The sequence below is a fragment of the Pseudophryne corroboree genome, chromosome 6 (assembly GCF_028390025.1).
Source record: "Pseudophryne corroboree isolate aPseCor3 chromosome 6, aPseCor3.hap2, whole genome shotgun sequence".
In the NCBI taxonomy this organism is placed as follows: domain Eukaryota; kingdom Metazoa; phylum Chordata; class Amphibia; order Anura; family Myobatrachidae; genus Pseudophryne; species Pseudophryne corroboree.
In genome coordinates, this window is record NC_086449.1 from 269,887,403 (window position 1) to 269,896,344 (window position 8,942).

Below are 8,942 nucleotides of genomic sequence, written 5' to 3' on the forward strand. Positions count from 1 at the left end.
ACAGGAAATCATCATACATTAACAGGAAATATGAAACCTCATCATACTTTTAAATGATACAATGTCACAGTAATGGGATATTAGATATGTGTATACATATGCACACATTGTAATGGAACCAAAATCAGGATTATCACAATCATAGTCAATATTTGCCGTGTCACCAGTGCCCCGCCATCCCCCCAGCCGGAATAGGCCTCATTCAAGACACTTTGTCCGGCCTCCATTATTCACTAAAGTATTGTATTACAGAGAAATTGGAGGGTCATTTGCTGCCATTTGTAACATGTACCAAGTCGTGTCTTTTAGACTATTGTGAATTTGTGTTCGTATTGGTAATGATAAAGTGGCTATATATGCCTCCCACATTAGGAAAAACCTCTCCACCTTAGCCTATCTAGCCAGAGTTACCTCAATCCACTGCATCCTAAACAGATAATGTAATTTATCTTTAAAAAGTGACAATAGTGGCTGAGATGGTTGTAGCCAGGTTTGTAGAATGGTCTTGCAGGCCGCCACTCCAATAGCTAACAAAAGACGTTTACCGCCATACGATGTGCGAGCATTGGGAGGGAGTATTGCAAACAAAGCCCATTCAGGTGTCATAGGGATATAATTAACCAAATTATCAGTTGAATATTTTCTAACCTTAATCCAAAAACTTCGGATTATGGGGCAGTCCCAAAGACAGTGAAATAAATCTGCTGAATTAGCGCCACATTTATAACAAATGGAATTTGGCAAGTCCCCTATCAAGAATCTTCTGGTTGGAGATAAATAGGCTCTGTGTAAAATATTCAAGAACATAGCTATATATGGGGAGTAAGGTAATAGAGTACATGCCTTGGCATGAGAGCGTAATATATCATTCGAAGATACATTAGGAAGTTGGGAGAGCCACGGGGTAAGGTTCTTATCAGACTTATCTGGTATAAATACCTGACGTATGCAGTTATATGTTAAGGAAATAGCTTTTTTTGTCAAGCATTGGTTTTGTAGTAATGTGTCTAATGGGTTGTTCCAATCCGAAGGTGAAAAAGGTCTTATAATAAAACTAATATAATGCTGAGCCTGAAGGAATGCAATAGGATGATTCGCCATCCATGGATATTGTCCCCTTGCCTCCTGGAACGTGGAGGGCCTCCTCGCCGACCCATTCACCAAACCCCTCATGGTGTTCACCCCGTAGGTTCTCCAAATAGAAAAAGGATAAGAAGCCTGTCCATCCTGAAATTTGGGATTGTCACTAAAAGTGAGGAACAGAGATTTATATGCATTTAATCCAAACTTATGTCTCAATATATGCCATGTTTTCCTAGTGTACCAGAGCAGTGGGTTATCACGTATTTCCAGTGAGATTTCTTGATCATGCACATGAAGGAAGCTAGTAAGATTGATATCTCCCAGAAATTCCCTCTCTAGAGACGTGCTCGCATAGAGGTCTCGACCTTGCAACCAATCTTTAATGTATCTCCTATGCGCTGCATAGGAGTACAATTGAACATCAGCGAAATTAATTCCCCCATTATTTTTTGTTTGTTGCAATTTATTCAATCCTATTCTTGGATGCTTACCTTTCCAAATAAATTGTCTAAAACTACAATTAATTGACTGTGCGTCTTTATTGGAAATCACATAAGGAAGCGCCTGTATTAGAAACATTAATCTTGGAAATGAAATCATCTTGATAAGATTAGCCCTACCCAAATATGACAATAACACATTTTTCCAGCCATCTAATTCTGTTGCTATGGAGCGTATCACTGAAGAAAAATTAAGGTCATAAAGGAGAAAAGGATTATGAGAGATCTTAACCCCAAGGTAAGTGAAGTGTTGGTGAGCCCACAGTATAGGGATGTTGGACTTAAACGATACTCGAGAGGAGGGGTTTCCAAGACGAAGTGCCACCGATTTAGACGTGCTGTTAACTTCAAAGCCAGACACCAGTCCAAAGTCAGCCAAAAGAGAAAATACTCTATCAAGAGACTCAGAGGGGTCATGTACAAACAACAAGATGTCATCCGCAAAAGCGGTTAGCTTTATTTCCTCATGACCAATCTTAATTCCCCGAAAATAGTTACCATCTTGTAAGATTAGGAGCAGTGGATCTATGGCTAGGTTGAATAAAATAGGGTAAATCTTATAGGGATAGTTCCGCAACAGGTTATTGATACAGACCTTGACCACTAAGGATTCTTGGTCTGTAACCGACTTTAAACTAATGATGTACACTGAGTGTGCCAATTGCTAGTCGGTGGTGCTCCCAGAGTCAGTAAGTTTGAGGTATTAAAAGGAAAGAAGAAAGACTCTATGTTGGGGCACTCTTGATCAAATATTAGACATCTAAAACGTAACTTTTAATAATTATATTAAAAATAAAGTGACACAGTTTATAAATTTATGCATAACAATTATGTTAATCTTGACAAAGTATGAATAGATATAGTAATAAGCGCCTTGGTGAGAAATATTTGTTATTAAATGAAAATGGTCTATCTGTAAAATATAACAAGTTATATTTTTAGGTCCCAACAGGAGATGTGCTTTGGTTTGATCACCTCCGTGTTATAAATGCTTCCAATTAAAGAAAGAGTAAATGTAATGTGACAAAAAATAAAATGTTGCCTATAAGGGTTCCTATACACCTACTGCTCTATGTTTAGGCAGCCGTGTACCCAGAAAGGCTTTTACTCGGTGAATATGGTGTCGTTTGACTTATGCTTCAAGCAAAAAGTCTATAGATGCTGGTTAAATACTGACAAAACAGAATATGTGAAATAAAGAAAATTGTTAATAAAGGTGATTTCTGCAGAATAGAATAATACGTATATACTTTATTTAGTAAAAGCACCTTAAATTTTGTGATAAGGAAAGATAAAGTAAAGAAAAAAGATGAGGTAATGAAAGGGGGTGTCTTACTTCTGCTGTTCAGCTGGGTTGTTTACTGCACCTGGTGTTCACTGCTGGTCCCCCACACAATTACTGACCAGGCCTGCCACAGATTTGCTTCCAAGATCGAACGGGATCAGGCGTATCCTGTGGAGTATGGCCGTAATCTGCTGAATGAGAGAGTATGACTACCAAGATGCTTCTGCTGTCCAGGTTAGTGGATGAGAGAGCATGAAAATTATAGGCTGTACATTTGAGAGGACATATAGGGATAATTTTTAGCTGATATTGATAATAGAACAATGTACTTCCTATGATCTCTTCAATGTTATTGGCCTATAATAGATTGATTTGCAGTTTGAACAGTGGAGAATGCTGATATGATATACAATTTGCGTTAAAGATATTATTCTAATAAAGAGGTTTGGTTATCCCCTGGTGCAGAAACGACATCAGTGCACTCTGGTTGCTGAATTAGTGCAATTCTATTTCATATTTATGCACATTATCAAAATAATTAGTAGAGAAAATGAAATAGCTTGATGAGTATAAAGCATAAAAAGTGCTGATATGATAAACAGAGAGGTACTTAGGAGGTGATAGCTAATATTGCTTATAGATCACATAGGTGTATTACTGGCAAGTGTCAAAAAGCTGAAATTATTAGTGTGCAGAAAAAGACACATTTATCTTGTTCTGCCTTGCGACAGAGATATTTCTCTAATAAAGAGGTTTAGCTATCCCCTGGTGCAAAAAAAATGCATCATTGCACTCAGGTTACTGCACTCTTACAGCCTATTGATGCATGTAATCACAAAGCTTTGTAACCAAAAAACATTTTTTTAAGAAAATAACAGTTGGGAAAATTATAAAATGTTAAAGATCTTGTTGCCCAGAATGGGCGCTTACTAGACCAATATGTTCCTTCTCTGGGAGTGGGCTGCGCAGTCCCACTGGATCCCACTTGATCAACCAAACGGACCGTTTCACCTTAGAATAGGCTTGCTCACTGGTGGTTTGTATAGCTGAAAATGAGGGTATATATAGGGTCATTTTAATTACCTGGGTGGCCGCCGGTGATTAGAAAGAACGGGGCATCAGTTGCTGGCGGTTCCGGAAGTGACGTAGAGGCTAGGGCCGTAGTAATAGGAACGCTATGCGTTCCACCGCTTTGCGTTTCACAGCCGTTGCATTCGGCTGTTAAGGGGAGATACACTCCCAGTGGCGTCTGACGTATGACGCTTGTTTGGGGGCGGAATGTCTGAGCCGGGCGGTCGTCATAGAGACTTAAGTGCTATTGACGGCTAGTTCCATTAGGCGAGGGGGATGGCTAATTAGGTCTGTAATAATATGGATGTGGATATCATAATAAGCAGAGACGAGTGGAGATGTATGGAGACGTTTGATCTAATATTAAATGAAAGTTGAAAAAATGAAAAGTCTTGTCTATAATCTGTGTAGGTATATAGACATTAATATTGAAGTTCAGGTGCAGAGATTAAATAAGGAAAATTATCAGAAGAGAGGAGGATCTATGAAGAGAAATGCATTCTTTATAAGATAAAGGATGTGCTTTTATTATGGCAGCCATCAAAATAATTTATATTGGCTGTTGATCATGTGCCATGTAATTAAGCTGAAATAAGGATAGGTTAATGCTTAAAAGAGCAATGCTTGAGAGTAAAGAGAAATACTGAGTGATGACAGAAGTGATAAAAATAAAAATAAAAATAAAAATAAAATAAAATAAAAAATAAATATAAATAATAATAATAATAATAATAATAATAATGAATAATAATAATAATGCTGTCTAGAAAATATATAAGAAAACTGATACTAAAAGAAAATATTTCTTAATATATCTGTATTGGAATTAATGCTATGATTGTTATAAGATAACATGAAAGGTTTATTTGGAAGTGATAATTGTGATAAAAGGAAAATGGAAAAAATATATATATTAAAAAGAGAGTAGGATCGTGAACTAAGTATATGTGAGAGGGAGTGACTGTAAGTGAAGATTGATCTAATTATGTATGGGCTGATATCGTTAAGGAAAAAGGGGGGTGACAAAAATTATTGATATGTGTATGGTGAGTATAGCCTTTGAGTGTCCTGTAAACGTTACCAATAGTGAGATTGGTTGTGCATGATAGGAGTATGTGCAGATGCTCTGGCCACAGAAACCAGTTTGTGAGATAAGTGATAAGAGATGAGCCAATTTGTATAGTAATTGGATAGTTTAAGTGGTATGCATGAACGGAAAATATGTGGGTATCTTAATAAGAGCCGAAAAGTATAAAGCTTTTGAAATTTGTATAATTTTTATTGGTATGATTATATGAAAACCCCATAATTAATATATTCATTGAGACCATGGGGTGTCAGACTGTTGAGGTTATAGGTCCATTCTGATTCTCTTTTGAGGAGTTCCTGGGTTAGGTCTCCTCCTCGTATTCCTCGTTTGATTTGTTCTAGACCAAAAGCTATCATTTCTTTGGGATTGCTCTTATGATGATGGTGAAAGTGTCTAGCCACTGATGTTAATTTTCTCATCTTGGCAATATCCGTGGCACTATTCCTTATGGTGCCTGCATGTTCTAGAATCCAAAGCTTCAATTTTCTAGTTGTCATCCCTACGTAACGAAGTCCACATGTACAGACAAGGCAATAGACCACCCCTGTCGAGTTGCAGTTGAGGAACTGGTTGATATTCCTTATGTTCCCATATCTGTCTTTGACGCTGGTGGTCTTTATCATAAGAGTGCATGCTTTGCATTCTCCGCATGGGTAAGATCCCTTGATAGTCTGTGGTCGTGTGGGATGACTGAAGAAATGACTTGAAACAAGATGATCTTTTAAGTTACTCGAGCGTCTCCAGCTCATGGAGGGTTTGGTCTCAAGATTTTTCGACAGATCATCATCTAGAAAAAGTACTGGCCAATGTTTTTCAATGGAGTCTCTGATTTCCTTCCATTCTCTGCAAAATGTTCCTACAAATCTCAATTTGTTGTCTGATGTTGGCTTCTCTCCCTCTTTCTGTCTACTGGAAAAAATTAGCGAGTTCCTTGTTGTTGATAAAGTTTGTTGTTTTGCTTTTTTGATAGATCTACCGCTGTATCCTCTTTCTTTAAGTCTGGATGAGAGTTCATCACATTTTTCCTTGAAAGTGGTGGTGTCCGAACAGTTTCTCCTTAGACGTAAAAATTCCCCTTTGGGGATGTTTTCAACTGTCGGTGGGAAATGAGCACTAGTTTGATGGAGTACACTGTTAGAGGCTGTGGCTTTGCGGTATAGTTTTGTGTGCACCTGTCCCGTCATGTCTTTGTACACAGTGAGATCCAAAAAAGGAATGGATACTTCACTAATGTGGTGGGTTAATTTCAAATTCAAGTTGTTATGATTTAATATATCGATAAATTCTAAGAGAGATGTTCTGTCTCCTTCCCATATCATAAAGATATCGTCGATATATCTCCACCACACCGTAATAAATTGTGTGTATATCTCATTTTTCGGGTTGTGCACCATCTCTCTCTCCCACCAGCCTAAATATAAATTGGCATAGGTGGGGGCACAAGCTGCCCCCATTGCAGTGCCCCTAATTTGGAGGAAAAAGCGGTCATTGAACGTGAAGTAATTTCTTGTGAGGACGAAAGTTAGGAGTTGAATCAAGAAGTCATTGAATTCGTTCTGTCCCTCCATGTCCAAGAAATATTTCACAGCCCGTAGTCCTGCTTCATGGTCTATACTGGTATATAGGGATTCAACATCCAAAGTTACCAAGAGATGTTTTTCTTCTAATTTGACATCGTGAAGTCTCTGTAGTACATCCATTGTGTCCTTTAGATAAGATGGAAGTGTTAGGACATGCTTCCTCAGATGGAGATCTAGGAAAGTGCTTGGTTTTTCCAAAAGCCCATCTTGACCTGATACGATTGGTCTACCTGGTGGTGTGGTGATGTTTTTGTGGACTTTGGGCAAGAGGTACAGTGTGGGAGTCTTGGGATTGGTGGGTAATAGGTATTTGAATTCGTGATTTGTAATTGTGCCTGTTGATTGCGCATTATTTAGAATTCTCTTCAGTTCTGCTGTATATTTTTCTGTTGGATTGAATAATACTGGCTTGTAGCAGTCTTGGTCTCCTAGTTGCCTCATCGCTTCCTTGATGTACATATCTGCCGGCCATATTACGATATTTCCCCCTTTATCCGAGGGTTTTATAACAATATCTTTCCATGATCTGATTTCTGTGAGTGCTTGTCTTTCTTGTTTATTGAGGTTGTCTGTTCTGTTAATCTTGATTTTGGATTTCTTGTGTATATGATCAAGATCTCTGGAGATAAGTTCCTGAAAGACTCTTATTTCTGGGCAGATGTTCTCTGTTGGAAAAAAGGTTGATTTTAACTTGCACTTTGGTCTGGTTGTTTGGTCTTGGTTCTCTAATTGAAGTTCTTCTAGAATGGCTATGGCTTCCTGGTCTTCTGCCATGATCGTTGGGTCCTCTGTGGTGTTGTCTTTTGATGTTCCGTCATCTCTTTTTTTGGCGAAAAATTTCTTAAGTAGGAGTTTGCGGCCAAAAAGCTTAAGGTCCTTTTCCCATTGAAATCTATTGAGTGATTTCATTGGTGAAAATGACAGGCCTTTTCCGAGTACCATGATGTGATCTTCTGTGAGCTGTTTAGTTGAGAGATTAATGACCTTTAAATTGGAGTTCTCCTGTCTGTTTTCTGGTAGTATCGGGTGGGATATCGGGGTGTCCAGTCTGGCTCGTCCCTGGGGTCTCTTCTTGCTCCTGCGCGTCTTTCTCCTGGTCGTAACTTGGATCTTCCTCTTCTCCGGGTAACCCCTAAAAAAGAAGACGTAGGTCCCATGTTCTTGCCAGTGTCCATATTCGCATATCGGTATGGTTCCCGAGTTGTGTTGTTGGAGTCTGAGAAATATTCACCTCCAGAGGAGTCCGCCTCCGAAGATGAGTTCTCCATAGGTGTGCTCATAGTTTCTTCTATGACTAGGTTCCCGTTCCCTTCTTGTGGTGGGTTTTTTCCAATTGAAAACATTTCCTTCTTGGAAATCTCTTATATCCCTTGCAAATTTATTCCGTTTTCGGTCAATGATCCTTTGCTCGTATGGTTCCAAATCCTTTTGGATTTTTTCAAAGGTCTGTTGAAAGTTTGTCTCTTTCTCCCATTTTTCAAGGTTTTTCCCTAGATCATCAATTTCTTTTTCGACAGCATTTAATGTGAGATGACTATGTTTTACCAGGACCGCCATCAGATCCTGTGCACATTTCATGAGTGCCCCTTCCCATTCTGCTGTGAGGTTCTCCGTTATTAGAGGGAAAGCCGGGAAGATTTTCGGTCGGAGACCTCTAGGAGTAATTTTGTTCTTGGCATAGCTCTCCAGGGTTTTGATATCCCAGGTAGCTCGTGTTCTCTTCTGGAGACAAGACCTCAATTTGTTTAGTTCTTGTTGCCAATCTTTATTTTCCAAAATCGAGATGCCCGTATTGGAGAAGATGTCTTCACTATCATTGAGCGTAGAAGTTTTGCGGCTTAGTTCATTCCGTAGATTAAAGGCGGCCATTGTGAGAAAAAGGAATGTTAAGTATGTCACTTAGGGTGAAATATAACTGGGAAATTAATGGTGAATTGATTGATGTCTAAAACCGTGCTGGAACAAGAAACTGAATTTAATCAGAGTAGAGCTAAGATAAATCTTATAGGGATAGTTCCGCAACAGGTTATTGATACAGACCTTGACCACTAAGGATTCTTGGTCTGTAACCGACTTTAAACTAATGATGTACACTGAGTGTGCCAATTGCTAGTCGGTGGTGCTCCCAGAGTCAGTAAGTTTGAGGTATTAAAAGGAGAGAAGAAAGACTCTATGTTGGGGCACTCTTGATCAAATATTAGACATCTAAAACGTAACTTTTAATAATTATATTAAAAATAAAGTGACACAGTTTATAAATTTATGCATAACAATTATGTTAATCTTGACAAAGTATGAATAGATATAGTAATAAGCGCCTTGGTGAGAAATAT

The 8,942-nt window shown here is 38.5% G+C and overlaps 1 pseudogene; it reads right to left on the reverse strand.

Moving 5' to 3' along the window:
• Positions 1-2,938: 2,938 nt before the first annotated feature.
• On the reverse strand, positions 2,939-3,057 carry LOC134937795 (5S ribosomal RNA; annotated as a pseudogene).
• Between the last annotated feature and the right edge of the window lie 5,885 nt (positions 3,058-8,942).